Source organism: Trachypithecus francoisi, unplaced genomic scaffold, assembly GCF_009764315.1.
Source record: "Trachypithecus francoisi isolate TF-2019V2 unplaced genomic scaffold, Tfra_2.0 Contig01676, whole genome shotgun sequence".
NCBI classification, from domain to species: domain Eukaryota; kingdom Metazoa; phylum Chordata; class Mammalia; order Primates; family Cercopithecidae; genus Trachypithecus; species Trachypithecus francoisi.
Window position 1 is genome coordinate 1,388,271 of NW_022681448.1, and position 17,960 is coordinate 1,406,230.

At 44.7% G+C, this 17,960-nt stretch overlaps 1 protein-coding gene and 2 pseudogenes across 2 annotated transcripts in view; all 3 read right to left on the reverse strand.

The window, feature by feature from the left end:
- The window catches only part of TPTE2 (transmembrane phosphoinositide 3-phosphatase and tensin homolog 2), a 126,150-nt gene extending 115,197 nt beyond the window's left edge, over positions 1-10,953 (reverse strand). Inside the window, 2 exon segments of the mRNA XM_033197146.1 lie at positions 3,802-3,953; positions 10,852-10,953. The gene's annotated coding sequence lies outside the window, so the exon portion shown is untranslated.
- LOC117075115 lies at positions 9,658-13,456 on the reverse strand (annotated as a pseudogene). Its single transcript, XR_004433855.1, has 2 exons — positions 11,833-13,456; positions 9,658-10,953 (listed from the first exon to the last, which is right to left on the reverse strand). The product of XR_004433855.1 is annotated as a steroid hormone receptor ERR1-like (transcript).
- A 1,785-nt stretch (positions 13,457-15,241) lies between these two features.
- On the reverse strand, positions 15,242-16,837 carry LOC117075108 (annotated as a pseudogene).
- Between the last annotated feature and the right edge of the window lie 1,123 nt (positions 16,838-17,960).

The following is a 17,960-nucleotide window of genomic DNA, read 5'->3' on the forward strand; positions in this document are numbered from 1 at the left end:
AGGAACACTTTTACACTGTTGGTGGGATTGTAAACTAGTGCAACCATTATGGAAAACAGTATGGCGATTCCTCAAAGATCTAGAACTAGATGTACCATATGACCCAGCCATCCCACTACTGGGTATATACCCAAAGGATTATAAATTACTCTACTACAAAGACACATGCACAGGTATGTTTACTGCGGCACTATTCACAATAGCAAAGACTTGGAATCAACCCAAATGTCCATCTGTGACCAGACTGGATTAAGAAAATGTGGCACATATACACCATGGAATACTATGCAGCCATTAAAAAGGATGAGTTTGCGTCCTTTGTAGGGACATGGATGCAGCTGGAAACCATCATTCTTAGCAAACTATCACAAGAGAAAACCAAACACTGCATGTTCTCACTCATAGGTGGGAAATGAACAATGAGATCACTTGGACTCGGGAAGGGGAACATCACACACTGGCGCCTATCAAGGGGAGGGGGGAGGAGGGAGGGATTGCATTGGGGAGTTATACATGATATAAACGTCATGCACATGTACCCTAGAACTTAAAGTATAAAAAAAAAAAAAAGAAATATTAAAGAAAGTTATTGAATTGTTGAGGATGCAGGTTACAATGCCAGTTTCTGAAAGTACAAGTTTCTTTTTTTTTTTTTTTTTTGAGACGGAGTCTTGCTGTGTCGCCCGGGCTGGAGTGCAGTGGCCGGCTCTCAGCTCACTGCAAGCTCCGCCTCCCAGGTTCACGCCATTCTCCTGCCTCAGCCTCCCGCGTAGCTGGGACTACAGGCGCCTGCCTCGTCGCCCGGCTCGTTTTTTGTATTTTTTAGTAGAGATGGGGTTTCACCGTATTAGCCAGGATGGTCTCGATCTCCTGACCTCGTGATCCGCCCGTCTCGGCCTCCCAAAGTGCTGGGATGACAGGCTTGAGCCACCGCGCCCGGCCACAAGTTTCTAAGTGTGTACCCAGGACAGTGATCAAAGTGAGAGTTTCCACAGTCCTTTCCTGTTTTTACTTCAGGTAACAATTGCCTTAAGGAGCTGCAAATGAGTTACCCGCTACCTCCTTTTCCAACACTGACACATCGATAATATGCACAGTGTCATGTGGATAACGGTCACGTTTATCTCCTCAACCTGACCGAAAAAAAGATGTTTCTCTCCTGTCTTAGAAATTAAATTTTCTCAGAAACCAGGTCAAGTTTAAGATAAATTCCACTGGCGTTTGATCACTTACAATTTGGATGCACTTAAGTGTCTCACTGCTGATGACAATATGCCGGGAATTGGTGCTTTCCGAGCACCCTATTTGGTGGTTCCCAGATAATACATTCTCTCCTTGTTAATATTCTAAGATGTAAAATGTTACAGTACAAGGTAAAATTTTTTAAAATAAAATGTTACAGTGTACAACAGAAAATAGTTACAGAAGCAAACCCCTTCACAATGTCGTTGCTGTAGAAACAGGGATGATGACGGATGATGCTTTCCTTGTTAACCTGACTTACTCCTCACACCAACCTCATGTAATGAGTCCTATTATTATTATTCCCATCATGTTAGAGATGAAGGAAGTGAGGCTTGGAGAGATCAATTCTGTAACTCACTCAGGATCTTGAACTTCTAACCACTATGCTTCACTCACTCTCCTGAATAAAGTCACATTATTATACCTCAATACTGTTATTTTTTCTTTCTTCCTTTTTAATTAATTAATTAATTAATTTTTTTCTTGAGACAGAGTTTCACTCTGTCACCCTGGCTGGAGTCCAGTGGTGTAATCTTGGCCGCAACCTCTGCCTCCCGGGTTCAAGTGATTCTCCTGCCTCAGCCTCCCAAGTAACTAGGATGACAGGCATAAGCAAGCCACCGTGCCTGGCCTAATACTGGGTTTTCAAATCAAGTTTTTAACCATGAGGACTTGGAACATCCAAGTTTCTTCAAAGAATGAAATCCAAACATGTTGTAAGAGTAGACCAAATCTTTCCTTAATATCAGATATTATTTTGCAGAAGAGGAAACTGAGGCCCAGGAGCTTAAATAACATCCTTAAAGGCAAATGGCCAATAATGGACAGAGCTGGTACTCAGATTGGTACAACTTAAAAATGCATTGGTCGCCGGGCGCAGTGGCTCAAGCCTGTAATCCCAGCACTTTGGGAGGCCGAGACAGGCGGATCACGAGGTCAGGAAATCGAGACCATCCTGGCTAACATGGTGAAACCCCGTCTCTACTAAAAATACAAAAACTAGCCGGGCGAGGTGGTGGGCGCCTGTAGTCCCAGCTACTCGGGAGGCTGAGGCAGGAGAATGGCGTCAACCCGGGAGGCAGAGCTTGCAGTGAGCTGAGATCCGGCCACTGTACTCCAGCCCGGGCGACAGAGCGAGACTCCGCCTCAAAAAAAAAAAAAAAAAAAAAATGCATTGGTCTTTTTACCTTACCGTGATACCTTCCAGAACACAGAAACCATACTTTAAGCAATACATACATTATGTAATACATGAAACACAGGAAGCCATATTATTGCAGGTACAATATGAATATACAGGCCAGGTATGGTGGTTCACACCTATAATCTCAGCACTTTGGGAGGCCAAGGCAGGCGGATTACCTGAGGTCAGGAGTTTGAGACCAGCCTGGCCAACACTGTGAAACCCCTTCTCTACTAAAAATACAAAAATTAGCTGGGTGTGGTGATGCACGCCTGTAATCCCAGCTACTCAGCTGGGGGATGAGAATTGCTTGAACCCAGGAGGCAGAGGTTGCAGTGAGCCGAGATCATGCCACTGAACTCCAGTCTGTGAGACAGAGAGAGAATTCATCTCAAAAAACAAAAACAAAAATATGAATATATGAAATATTAAGAATTTGCTAAAAGAATCTGTAAGTCTCTAAAGTTTTCCTATAAAAAGCAACTTTATATTAATTATATTATTGACATGTAAGATTAAATATTTCTGATATTTAAGCTTCTGTTCCACCTATCAATCCAGCAAATTAAAGATGATCAAAAATTAAGCTATTACAATGATACCACAACATTATGAAGGGTAAAATAAGGACTACATTTTCCTAAGACTTATTCAGCCTCTTCCAACTTCTAGCTAATCTTACCCTAAAAGTACATCAATCTTTCCTAATTCAAAATACTTCTATAAATTCAATTAAAATGTTTAACTGATGACAACGTGGGTTTCATAAAAAATAAATAGCATAGTAATACTGTTTTCCTTTTGATTTAGGAAGAGGTAACATCTCCAAAAACTAACCAGTAGATGATATTCTGTTGCCAGTTCAAAGCATCTATATTATGCGGGCAAAGATTTCAAAAGCCTACTAATGTTTTTGCTTTGAGTAGCTCATACAAGTTCCCTGCACCTCATTAATGCAATGGTTTTATGACTAAAGGACACTAGCGTGAGACTTTAAGAATTGTAATGTTCTCCAAAATTGAAGTATAATCTCATACCCCTTATTTAATATATAGAAGATCCACCAAGTAATATCCTGTTGAGCGATTAGAAAATTGCAATCATTTGCAGTTCTCAGTCCTTTTATGTCACAGAAATTCATGATGCATTTTTGCCATATAGTTTTACTTCTTCATTTTCCTTATCGAGCATCTAAAACTAAGTGAAATTCTAACATCTTTTTCAAAAAACCTTGTCAGATTTATTTTAGGACACCATGCAGATATCTACAAAGTGTTTTGAAATTCATGTAAGTATCCACACTCTGAAAGTGAATATCTGGCAGAAATAATTTCAATCAATAAATTTTATAACCCCCTGAAATTAACACTTACCTGCTTCATTGTTAATTGGGAACTCCCACTGTTTCCCCTCTTGGTCCCCTTGGTCCACTGGATCAGCTCTTCAAACCCATTCTGAAGGGGTTGTTCACTTACTGTGGCTACCTGCTTAGCAAATTCCACATCCCAAAGCGAAGGTGACGTGTCTGTATAACAAACACATTTTAAGTAAGAACAAGTCAATGTAAATATCTTTCTTTAAAAAGTTATAACCAATCCTGAATTGATCATGTATTTTTCAGACCTTGACACTCATAATTAAATAGTATATAATAAAAAGTTACTGAGCGATAACTGCAAAAATTATATTAAAAATTATAACCACAATAATGGCAAGCTTAACTTCTGTTTTACAACAATGCCAGGTAATCACTGCCCCCTCTACTAGAAAGAAAAAAATAAATTTGTATTTTGTTTCAGGGTATTTTTATGAATGTGAATGTTTTTTGTACAATATACGACTCTGTTTTTTAAAGTCTAGCCTGTTTATCTTTATTTTTAGTCTATCAAAATTAGTCACTAATGTACTACTGTTAACAACCAAAGAAGTTACATTTACAGAATGATGATAAAACTGCTAATGAATACTGAGTACTTCCTCTGTGCTTAAATGCTTTTTATGCATTAGTGCATGTAATCCTCACAACCAACCCTATGAGTAAGGTATTATCTTATTGGCTAATTACCACCATCATATTACATGTTTCAATAACGTATTTACTTTTGAAACTTCAGATCATCTTTTGAGAATGAATCATATTCCCACCAGTTATGGCTGCTGGGAATGTAAAATGGTACAACCACCTTGGACCAACAGTTTGATGGCTTCTTATAAAGTTAAAAATATATCTATTATTCAACATAGCCATTTCATTCCTGGATATTCACCCAAGAGATAATACATGTCCACACCAAGATTTGTACACAAAAGTTAATGGCAGCTTTCTTTGTAATAGCCAAATGTGGGTTGCAATTTGGGAAATAACCCAAATGTCTACTAATAGGTGAATAGGTACAAAAATGTGACACATTCATGCAATTGTATACTACTCAGTAATACAAATGTGTTACTAGTACATGTAACAGCATGGATGAATCTCAAATCATTATGCTGAGTCAAAGAAGCCCGACGCAAAGGAGTACATACTGTGTGATTTCAGTTACGTACAACTCTAAAAGATGTAAACTAATGTATTGTAACAGCAGATCAATGGTTGCCTGCGTACTCTGTGTGTGTGTGTGTGTGTGTGTGTGTGTGTGTATGTGTATTGCAAAAGGACACAAGGAAACTTTGGAGGATCATGAAAATGTTCAAAATTATAACTGGCAGTTTCATGGGTGTATATATTTGTCAAAACTAGTCAAGTTATATATTTTAAATATGTGCAGTTTATTGCACACAAATTACACCTTAATAAAGTTGCAAAAAGAAAATGAGTAACGATATCTATCCCTTGGCTACCTTTTTCCCTATATTTTTATCCTTTAGTTATTTTTACCAACATTTTTGATCTTTCTTATTTTTTTTCTGTGTGATCTCACTTTTTAAAATAAATGAGGATCAGCTGGGTGCAGTGGCTCACGCCTGTAATCCCAGCACTTTGGGAGGCCAAGGCGGGCGGATCACTAGGTCAGGAGATCGAGACCATCCTGGCGAACGTGGTGAAACCCCGTCTCTACTAAAAGTACAAAAAAAAGTAGCCGGGCGTGGTGGCGGGGGCCTGTAGTCCCAGCTACATGGGAGGCTGAGGCAGGAGAATGGCATGAACCCAGGAGGTGGAGCTTGTAGTGAGCCAAGATTGTGCCACCGCACTCCAGCCTGGGCCACAGAGTGAGACTCTGTCCCAAATAAATAAATATATAAAATAAAGTAAAATAAATGAGGATCGTATGGTTTGGTAATCTACTTTTTTCACTGAATGCTTGCATCAGTATCCCATTTTATATATATATGTATCACAATCCCCTACTGTTGAATATTTTGATCATTTATATATTTTCTCTTTTAAATACTATAATGACAAATACCCTTATAGTTACACTTTTGTGCATATCTGTAATATTTCCTTAAAACAAATTCCTAGGAACACAATTTCTGGGTTAGAGGCATAGATTGCCTATGATCTATCCTCCAGCTTACCTCCTTATTCAGTCTTGCCAAGCCCACTAAAGCATATCAACACATAGCTCATTTACTCTTCTGTGAGCCTTATTTTATCTATTTTGCTTTTTCTGAATCTGTTTCTGAGTCTTTATGTGCAGAAATGTGTCTAACCACACACTGACTGCTAGATATTAAGTATTTTGGCCTAGATCATCTGATACTGGGAAACAATCAGTTGTCAGCCTTAACCAGCCACATTTACAGAGCAATCACACCAGTAAAGTAACTTCATTGTCTCGGTTTGCTTTTTACTTGGTGATCACTGACTGACCTATGTCTTTTCCATCATCATTAGGATCATCACTCTACTTTTACACTTGCTCATAGTTACAAGCATTTATTAAATATGTACTATATTCCAGGCACTATGCCCGACGCTTTCTCAGATTACCTCATTTAATCCTTGAGATGTATGTGCTAGCCCTCATTTTATAGGTGGGCAACGGTTAGGGTGGCAGAATCTGAATTTGAATCCAGTTCTACACAACACCAACACTCTTTCTGTTAAGCTATACTGCCTGTCGACTCTAGGATAACCAGGAGGGCCTATGACTATATCCTCTGCAGCAGTGGTAAGAACTTAGTGTGGAACAAGACGTGGGAATCATGGAACAGAATCACTCATTGAATCGGTCAATTAAAAAAAATGACTGAAGGCCTGCTGTATTTCCAGCATTACCTGAGGTGGTGGGAAAACAGCAGCGAACAACCACTAAATTTATGTTTCCATATTTTGCTATTTTTGTACCTAATTGGGAGCATTCTGGCCGGGTGCGGTGGCTCAAGCCTGTAATCCCAGCACTTTGGGAGGCCGAGACGGGCGGATCACGAGGTCAGGAGATCGAGACCATCCTGGCTAACACAGTGAAACCCCGTCTCTACTAAAAATACAAAAAAACTAGCCAGGCAAGGTGGCGGCGCCTGTAGTCCCAGCTACTCGGGAGGCTGAGGCAGGAGAATGGCGTGAACCCGGGAGGCGGAGCTTGCAGTGAGCTGAGATCTGGCCACTGCACTCCAGCCCGGGTGACAGAGCAAGACTCCGTCTCAAAAAAAAAAAAAAAATTGTGGGCATTCTTTAGACTCATGCAAGTGTAGCATATTCAAACAGTACCTTCATTAGAGGAAATCATTATATAAATTTGGGTGCTATTTTCCTCACTAGAATATAGTCATTTGATACTGTTTGATAGAATACCTAAAACTTCAATGCTTCCTTGCCAACTAACTTCAGTTTTAGAATTAAGATTTTTACATTTTAAAAAGTAAGCTGGCTCCTTCAAGAATCTTCAAGTGTCTCTTCTGGCTGGACAACAGCAGCTGCCCTGACAACAACAAATTTCCTTTTTTTTTTTTTTGAGATGGAGTTTTGCTCGTCACCCAGACTGGAGTGTATGGGCTCACTGCAACCTCCACCTCCTGGGTTCAAATGATTCTCCCACCTCAGCCTCCCGAGTAGCTGGGATTACAGGTACCTGCCACCATGCCCAGCCAATTTTTGTATTTTTAGTAGAGATGGGGTTTCACCAGGTTGGCCAGGCTGGTCTTGAACTCCTGACCTCAGGGGATACACCACATTGGCCTCCCAAAGTGCTGGGATTACAGGCGTGAGCCATGACGCCCAGCCAACAAATTCCTTTCCGATGCACACTTAACCATTTGAGCTGGGGAGAGGCGAGTCATTGTCCCTATGCATTCTGCACTTCCTTTTTATCATACACAAGAGAATGCAGTTTTCACAATACGAGAAGGGGGTTGTTCTCCTAGCTTCACTTTCAGTTCAAATGAACAAACACCGAATTAACTCCTTTCCTCTATAGATGTATATTGTATAGTACAATTTGTTCAAAAAAAGAATTTAAGATTTAAGATAACTAGTTCCTACGATCTGTAAGCCACATGAGTAGATGCTACACGAATGAGATTTAGCTCCAATAGTATATTAAATAGGGGGAAAATCAAAAGTTTCTATAAGTAACTGATAGAAAGATTAAATGAGCCCTTGGAGGCCAGCCTAGGAACTTACCTTTTATATACAACACTCTTTTCCCCGCCTGCAGCTTCGACATGGAATCCCACTCTGTTGCTTAGGATGGAGTGTTATGGCACAATGGTGGCTCACTGCAGCCTCAAATTCTGGGCTCTAGTGATCCTGCCACCTCAACCTCCCAAGTCGCTAGGATTACAGGCATGTACTACCATGCCTGGATAATTTTTTTCTATTTTTTAGAGAAAGGGGCTCACTATGTTGTCCAGGCTGGTCTTGAACTCCTAGTCGCAAGCCATCTGTTGTCTCAGCCTCCCAGGTCCATAGACAACATTATTTCTATCAAGATCCTAAAAACTAACTTCTATTCTTTAGAAATGCTCATCACCGGCCGGGCGCGGTGGCTCAAGCCTGTCATCCCAGCACTTTGGGAGGCCGAGACGGGCGGATCACGAGGTCAGGAGATCGAGACCATCCTGGCTAACACGGTGAAACCCCGTCTCTACTAAAAACACAAAAAACTAGCCGGGCGAGGTGGCGGGCGCCTGTAGTCCCAGCTACTCAGGAGGCTGAGGCAGGAGAATGGCGTAAACCCGGGAGGCGGAGCTTGCCGTGAGCTGAGATCCGGCCACTGCACTCCAGCCCGGGCGACAGAGCTAGACTCCGTCTCAAAAAAAAAAAAAAAAAAAAAGAAATGCTCATCACTTATATGCTGGAAACCATTCGTATTGAGTTTCTTCATTGATTTTACTAGTAAACCAAATTTAATGTCAAGCAAGAAGACACTCTTATTTCTCTTTTAGACTTAAAATGGCGAATTTCTTACCCAAAGAAAACACTACAAGTCTGTTAAATATATTCCTTGCATGTTCTTCCCATCTCCTGAACAATCACTGAGTCACTTCAGTAAGTTTTTTTTATAAATGCTATCTCCTCTTCCAGGCAGTAAGCTGTCTAAGGGCAGGAACCAGTATATCTTTATGTAAGAGCAATGGTAGTTGATTATTAATGCTCTAACGCAAATTAGTAGCTCATCTGAACCTCTGGGTTCGGTCATTGGTGGTACTTACCCCCACTGTCTCACAGAATGCAACATTCCATGGGGGGAACCTGACCAAAATTAGCCATATCGACAACTGCAGTGTGCTGTGTCCCCCACCAGTTACTACTAGCCATATCGACAACTGTAGTGTGCTGTGTCCCCCACCAGTTACTTCAGAGTGCATGTGTGTTGCCTGGATCCTGAAGGCTGGGCAGGGAGCCAAGGCCATGGTGCCTCGCTGAGGAGCAGGGATCCCTGAGAACCCAAACATCCTGGGGCATGCCTGAGAACACATCAAAGAAAACACTGTCATCGTGCACACAGAGCAGGCAAACAGAACACTAGCTTAAAGGCAGCTTCGAGATGGGAGGCAGGTGACTCTAGAGCTTCTCAGGCATGTCCAGTATGTAAGTCCCAGTAAACTCAGCTATCCGTCAAGCTGAACTTGCCCAAATTATTCTTTGGTCTCTCAATGCCTTCCTAGTTTGGGGGGATGTTACAGTCCCAAGATTTCCTTACAACGACCACCACATTCATAAGCAGGATCCAGGCCAATGACAGAATATTAAAATTTTCAACGATTATACCATCAGAACACTAAGGAAGGACATCTCAGAAAGATGGAACGTTTCTCCACCTGAGAAAGTGTTATTCTTTTTATTTTTCAAGTTTAATCTTTAATTTGCTAGAACCCAGTAAATGATGATTTCAAAAGCAGAGTTTGCATCAAATTAACACTTAATTCAGGGCAAAAATACATTTAAAAAACCTAAATCTTAAGGCAGAAGTAAAACATTATAAAAACAGGATGTCTAATACAGACTGTAAAATGGCAGATTTTTAAGAGATTCACATAGTATTTTATAGCACTAAAATATTAATACAGTCAGAAATATTATCAATGGGTCGAAGATTTGTTTATAAAATGTCTAGACTGCTAATTGAAGAAGTGTTGCCATATAAGTAATAGCTACAATACAACCAACCAAGTGATGGTTTTTATGACAAAAGAACTAAGGCAGGTAATTGCGTGGTTTCCATTTGTAAAGCTTTTGCAGTATTAAATATAAAGTATTACTAGGGGTATTTTTTGATTCATCTCCCTACCCTAATGCCCCCAGAATGTACATCACTTCTCTTTAACTCTATTTTTAAAATTCTGTGAACCACCATACCTATTCATTGTAGGCCTGACCGTATGAATTGTTTACTTTGATATGGTGGAAAAATCATTTTGGTAAACTACTCCATCTTCTCCTAGTCATTGAGCAATTTCAAACACAAGTCTTAAGAATTTTTGCACTCCGACGAGTGAACAACCTGTTTCTTTACCACTACGAAGTTTGAATTTTGACTAGAATCTGTTAGAGTTGTCGATATTGCTAGTTTTGGTCAGGTTTCTCCCATGAAATGTTGCATTCTGTGCGACAGTGGAAAAACAAGTTCCATATTTATGTGCAGTTAACAGGAGCCCTTCTGAGAAACAGGGTTAACAATCTTACATTTCCCCTTGTGATCAAAACCTTTTGTTTTCAGGGAGGAGGATAAGATTTAAAAGTGCTTCAAATCAGAAAACCAGCATTAGCTAGCTTACACATTCCACTGAGTAGTGTCAAAAAAGATAAATGCATTTAAAATAATTTGTAAGTCCAGCAGATATAAGCTTGATGGGTTCCTAACATATTAAGTAATTACAAAGATTCATTTTTTTTTTTTACAAACTTTTAAGCTATTTTATAAAATGGCTATAGACCTCACTGTACTTCTATTTATCTGCGCATTAATAAAAACCTATTAAAATTCCTTATTTACTACTTCTGAAAAAGTCTAATCAAATAAGATCACTAAAATTACCAGAAAAGCTTTGAAATACTGATTGCAGATTCATTTCAAAGTAGATTTAACCCCTTTCAGGATCTGGTGTTTAAATCATGAATGTTTTCACCAACTTCAACTCTGAAAAATATAAAAATTTTAGCCAGTGCTGGCTATAGTTAAACAGTACTGGTATTACTTGAAAAAATACGTTGCCAATCATGCATTCCACAATTTCTTTTTTTTTTTTTTTTTGAGCTCGATAGTATATTTACATTTTTCTCATTAAATGTTCAAAACCAAAAGCGGTTTCTCCTTGCAGCAAATACACATTAAAATACAGTCTCTGTGCAGCCAAGGGCTGTGGGCCCTGGCTTGCCCCATGTCCCTGCGCCTCCCTGGTCAAACCCAAAAATAAATACAGTGTTATTGCTCTGCAGGGCATAGAGGCAGTGCTCTCCTACCCCCTGAGGAGGCTGGGTGGGAGCTGATGGGGAAGCCTGGGCCACCCCAGGGGTCCAGGGGTGGAGCCTGCTTGGAGTTATTGCTTCAAGGGGGGGCACTAATGCCCAATGCAAATGATGAGAGGAGGAGCGAAGGGAGCATGGGCCTTTGCTCTCCAAGTCCCACTCTGCTCTGAAGAGGGGGTAGAATTAAGCAGCAGCAAAAGCATCACCCACTGGGAGACTGTGGTCTCCATCCCCTTCCCTCCCTGAGACAGGCTTCTGCCTCCTACACATCCCCTGCAGCCCCCTATGGCTTCTGCAAGGCCCCCCACACTCTGGGGGCAAATTATGGTTTGCAAGGGGCAGCACTGTGCCCAGAGCCTGGACACATGTTCCCAGCTTCTGACAGCCCCTAGGAGCGGGGAGGGGAGGGCATGGGGCCTGCTCCCAGGGGCTGATGGCATTGCCCTGGCCCTGCCAGCAGGTTGTGGCACTGCCCAGACCCCAGCTCCGCCCCGTCCTTGGGGCTGACACCATGCTAGGTAGGTCCTGCCAGAACCCCCACCAATCCCACCTCTTGCCTCAGTCCATCATGGCCTCGAGCATCTCCAAGAACAGCTTGTGCATGGGCACCTTCACCTCCAGCTTCACTCCACAGAAATGGGCCAGCACTTTGCCCGCTGTCTGGTGGAGGAGCGGTAGCATGAGCAGCAGCCTGCCTGCCCACCGCGGCTCAGCACCCTCTCCGGTGCCAGTCTGGCCAGCTTCGTACTCCAGCAGGGCCTCGTGCAGAGCTTCTGGCAGCTGCTCCACAGCCTCGGCATCTTCGACGTGCACAGAGTTTGAACTGGCAAGGGCCAGTGCCTTCAGTAGAACGTACTCCTCTCCCTCCAGCCACAGGGCCTGCAGCCTCCGCACCAGTTGCAGCAGGGCAGATCCCCATTCCCCGAGTCCAGCTGCCCGTGCTCCCTCTTCATCCAGGACTAAGTCCTCAGCAAAGGCCAGCTCATCCTGCAGTGGCAGTGAGAGCTGGGCCACACCTGGCATCAGCAACTCCATACACACGCTTTGCAGTCCTGACATCTGGTCAGACAGCGACAGCAATGAGAAGCCTGGGATGCTCTTGGCCCAGCTGATGGTGACCACAATCTCTCAGTCAAAGAGGTCACAGAGGGTAGCCACGGCTGGGAGGTGCCCATCAGGGCCAGCAGGGTCGGGCATGGCATAGAGCTTCTCAGGCTCAACACCAGCAGATGAGACACCGGCGCACTCACTGGGGCTGTCTCCCGGGGGCCTCCAGCAAGTGCCAGGGGCCCAGCAGGGAAGGGGTCCGGAAAGGGCAGCAATCCACCTCCGGCCGCCGCTTGTACTTCTGCCACTCACCCCGGACGCGGTCCAGGCGCACTCCCGCAGGCACTTGGCGAAGCGGCAGGCCTGGCAGGCCTTGCGTCTCTGCTTGGTGATCTCACACTCGTTGGACGCCGGACAGCTGTACTGGATGCTCCCCTGGATGGTCCTCTTGAAGAAGGCTTTGCAGTTCTCACAGGATGCCCCACCGTAGTGGTAGCCGGAGGCCATGTCTCCACAGACGAGGCAGAGGCGCTTGGGCAGGGAGATGAGCACCAGCTTCCCACCGCCCTGCTCGCCATGCCCAGCCCCCTCCCCATCCTCCTCTTCCTTGTGGCCTGGGAAGCAGCGGGTGGGAGCTGGACCAGGGGCCAGGGCCACAGGAGGCTCCGGTCTCCGTCTCCGAGGAACGCTTCGGACTGTCAGACCTGGCCGGCTCTGCCATGACGTACAGAGGCTCACTGCCCACCACCTGGCTGGACATGGCGCTGGTCACCTGACACGCGGCTGCCCTCCTGCCCCCGCATGCAGATCCCAGGCACAAGGCGGGCGCCGCTCCCCGTCCTCGCGCCCGGCCTGCAGGTCCACTCTTACACTCCCGTGTCGCAGAGGCTGCCAGCCGCCGCACCCAGCCCCGCCACCTGCGCGCACCTTCGGGAAGCCGCCTCAAGTTGCCACGCGTCCCCCCACCCCGACGCCCGCGGGAGAATTCTACCAGGTTATCAGGAAGTCAGTGGGGAGACCCAAGGAAGAGGAAGTTCCCCCTGCCCTTGCGATGACCTTTGACCCAGAGAGGAGGGTGGCCCCAGGCCCCTTCGAGCGCCCCCACGTGGTCTTCAGAGCCCCTTCCCCGACGTAGAGCCCTCCCGGTCTTCCATCCCCGCCCGCCCCAGGGACTTCCAGTGGAAACCTGGCCCGGGACGGGCTGGATCGGAGGCCCAACCCTGACCCGGGCCAGGACCCGCAGCCAGAGCCAGATCCTGCCCTAGGCCAGCCCACCAGGACTCGGACGCCGGATCTCGCCCGAACCCTGACCAGTCCGGCCCTCGACTGGGTCCCGACCGCCAGTGGCCCAGACTGGCCCCAGAGCCGGACCCCGCCTGCAGCCCGCCTACCTCCCTGCCGCCGCATTCCACAATTTCAAGAATTAAGCAGCCGGCGCGGTGGCTCAGGCCTGTCATTCCAGCACTTTGGGAGGCCAAGGCAGGAGGATCACCTGTGGTCAGGAGTTCAAGACCAGCCTGGCCAACATGGCGAAACCCTATCTCTATTAAACATACTATTAGCTCTCTATTAAAAATACAAGCATTAGGCCGGGAGCGGGGGCTCACGCTTGTAATCCCAGCACTTTGGGAGGTCAGCGGGTGGATCACGGGGTCAGGTGTTCAAGAGGAGCATGGCCAAGATGCTGAAACCCCGTCTCTACTAAAAGTACAAAAAAAACTAGCCGGGCGTGGTGGCAGGTGCCTGTAGTCCCAGCCACTCAGGAGGCTGAGGCAGAGAACTGATTGAACCCGGGAGGCGGAGCTTGCAGTGAGCCCAGATGGTGCCACTGTACTCCACACTGGGGAACAGAGCGAGAATCATTAAAAAAAAAAAAAAAAATTAGTTGGGCGTGGTGCCAGGTGCCTGTAATTCCAGCCCCTCCGGAGGCTGAGATAGAGAACTCATTGAACCCGGGAGGCGGAGCTTGCAGTGAGCCCAGATGGCGCCACTGTACTCCAGCCTGGGGAACAGAGCGAGAATCATCACAAAAAAAACACAAAAATTAGCTGGGCGTGGTGGCAGGTGCCTGTAATGCCAGCTACTTGGGAGGCTGGGGCAGGAGAATCGCCTGAACCCAGGAGGCGGAGGTTGCAGTGAGCCGAGATTGTGCCATTGCACTCCAGCCTGGGCAACAAGACTAAAACCCCATCTCCAAAAAAAAAAAAAGAATTAGTGTTAAAAAGTTTTCTGGGCCGGGCGCGGTGGCTCAAGCCTGTAATCCCAGCACTTTGGGAGGCCGAGACGGGCGGATCATGAGGTCAGGAGATCGAGACCATCCTGGCTGACACAGTGAAACCTCGTCTCTACTAAAAAAATACAAAAACTAGCCGGGCGAGGTGGCGGGCGCCTGTAGTCCCAGCTACTCGGGAGGCTGAGGCAGGAGAATGGCGTAAATCCGGGAGGCGAAGCTTGCAGTGAGCTGAGATCCGGCCACTGCACTCCAGCCCAGGCGACAGAGCGAGACTCCGCCTCAAAAAAAAAAAAAAAAAAGTTTTCTGCTGAATATCTGTTCTGTTCTTATTATGGTTATTCTGTGCAACATATAACCTGTACTACCATTTTTTCTTGTTTATCTATTTGTGGAAATGAGTCAGCTCAATAAAATGTGAAATATGTTAGTTTGCTTTAGATGCAAAGATTAGCTGTTTTTGGCTTAACTGCATCATAACCAAAAACGTCTATGCCTTGATAATACAATATGAAAAAGTTCACATATGTACATGGGTACATTCCTTCATTAAAGTTTTTCCTTAATTCTATCTCAATGTATCTTTACAACTGATACAACTCATCTTTACAACAAAGAAAGGACAAAGTAGAATGAGTTCATTTTACAGCACTTTAGGTTTTCTGAAGTGTTCCTTTAGGACTTAAAGGACATCATTGAAATGTTGCTTTCCATAGTCTGCAGGATCTGTTTGAAGCTCTCGTTCTTCATCATCTTGGATGTCTTCCGCTCCACCATCTTCTTCCTCATTGCAAGCCAACTCAGCCTGCTTGTCTGCCTCATACTCACCTATGTTACCATCATCCCCATCATAAGCCGCCAGTTTAGAGCCATGCTGCGGATCAAGAGGGGATTCATTCTCATCAAAGAATTGGCTTTGCTTCAATTTATGGAAATCACTGACTCTATCCTTGCTAGCTCGCGTTAGTATATCTGTTTGAATTCTGGGTTCACTGTCCAAGTTTGAGCCTGGAATTAAATGCTGAAGAGGACTGGAAGGCTTCTGTTTTCAAATACCAGGGTTTCCATTGTGGTTTATGTGTGAATCTGGAGGCATATTTGGGGAGAGAGGTTGTCCAGTTGGAAGCTGGGAGATGGCTTGATGACTTTCATGTTGAGAAACTGAAATCGGAGGCTTCCTTAAAGCAGAGGGAAGATCATCAACTTTTGCTAGGTTATTCTCTTCTATTCCAGGCATCCCTGCATCACCACCTCTTTTGATTTATTTCCCATGTAGAATATGATTGCTTGAAGGTTCTTCATTCTTACCTGCAACATTCTCAGCTACTTTTGGAATATTTTTAGGTACTACTTGATTGTTTATACCCAATTCTTTTCCGTCATTTGATTGAATCTTGTGGGCCTCTTGCTTTTGTTCCTGTAAAAACTGGTCTGCTAACTTTTTAATATTTTCTTCATGCTGTGCTCTCATTTCCTTGATCTGCTGTCGCACACTGAAAACTTTCGTATTCTAACCTCTTCACAAGGTGAGTATTGTTCTTCCTATAGTCCTGAAGCTGGTCTTCTTGTGGAAGAAACTCCTGACAAAGCTCAGCAAGGTGCTCCTTTAAATGATGTATGTCTGCCATCTGATACGGTATGTTGTTCTCTAGTTAACCTTGTCATCCTCGCGTCTCTTCCCCAGGCCCTCTCTGACCTGCAGCCAGCTGCTGAGGCGGCGTAGTCGGCCTCCTCCTGGTGATCTGTTTCTTCTGCGGGTCCACCAACAGCAAGAGGTCCGAACTGCGCTTTTCCAGCCGCCCGCGGGCCACTTGGGTGCGCGGGACCTGGCCCCGCAGCTCGGCCTCCTCCTCCCGAAGCAGGACGTGGCAGGAGGAGATGTGCCAGTAGTTGCAGGCGAGGACGACGATCACTCCCAGCAGCACCACCAGCACGAGAGAAGGCAGGCGGCCAGCAGGCCGGTTGGCCCGAGACCCACCATGAGGCCACATCGGGCGGTCCCCTAAGGGCCTCGCCGCAGACACCTGCAGGCAGAAGCCCAGGCCTCGGCTGGAGTTGCCCCGGGGACACGGCCCCAGGGCCGGCCGGGGGAGGAGGCGGGCTTACCGATCAGCCGCCAGCCGGGGAAGCGGGTGGGGACGCAAGCCGCAGGTCCCTCGCCGCTCCGCTCCTCAAATCAGGCCAAAACGCGCTCCGGAGGCTTTGAACCCCACCCTGCACCTGCCCAAGGGAACAGGGAGAACCCAGCTGCCGGTGTCCAGAACCCAACACCTCCAATAGCGTTATTCTTAACAAACCGGTTTCAGGTGTGTTAGTAACTGCCGTCAGGTCAAAAATATTAAGTCTTTTCCGGTAAATATATTTTAACTAAGTCTAAAAAAAAAAAGAAAATAACATTTTGATGAAAATATTTTAAACTGTGAACAAAAATTATGAGAATATATCTTAAGTGAAATATTCCATGTAGAAATTAAAAATAACTCCACTGACCCACATCAAAAAGCTTAGCTAAATTGCCACATTTTTAGAACCGATAAACTAAAAACAGCAATGTGCACTTAAAGTTTTGCTTCATACTACAACAAATCGGTTAAAGCAATTTAATTTCCAAAATACTTTTCAATTAAGCTAATTGAAAAGATTAGCTTAATTTGCCATAATTTTTATTTTTCCCATTTATATTAAGGTTTTAAAAACTCCATATTGTGAAAAACTGTAAAACTATCCTAAATTAGAAGCTGTTCAAGTCAACATTTGTCTTTAAGGGCAGAAAACACTGCAATGTTTAATTATAAATCATAATTATAAAAAATTGCATAGGTAAATCACAACATTCTCTTTCATAAAGCAATCATTCTGTAATTTAAAAATAATTATTAACTTTCTTTACATGACTATTTTTAATTAGCTATTGAAGTTAATATCAGAGAGGTAATAGGTGACATTTTCTTGCACATTTGATAATCAACTGCTTTATGCATCAATTCATATATTTACTTGAATAAATTACTGGTAGGTTAAATTCCAGTTTATAAACTGGAGGGTTAGCCAGGCAAGGTGGCTCACACCTGTAATCCCAGCACTTTGTGAGACCGAGGTGGGTGGATCACCTGAGGTCAGGAGTTTGAGACCAGCCTGGCCAACATGGCAAAACGCCGTCTCCAATAAAAATACAAAAAAATTAGCCGTGTGTGACGGCGGATGCCTGTAATTCCAGCTGCTCGGGAGGCTGAGGCAAGAGAATCCCTTGAACCCAGGAGGCAGACGTTGCAGTGAGCTGAGATTGTGCCACTTCACTCCAGGCTGGGCAATAAGAGAGAGATACCATCTCAAAAAATAAAAATAAAAAATAAAGTGGGGAGTTCGTTTTAAAAATAATTTTGAGGCCGGGTGTGGTGGCT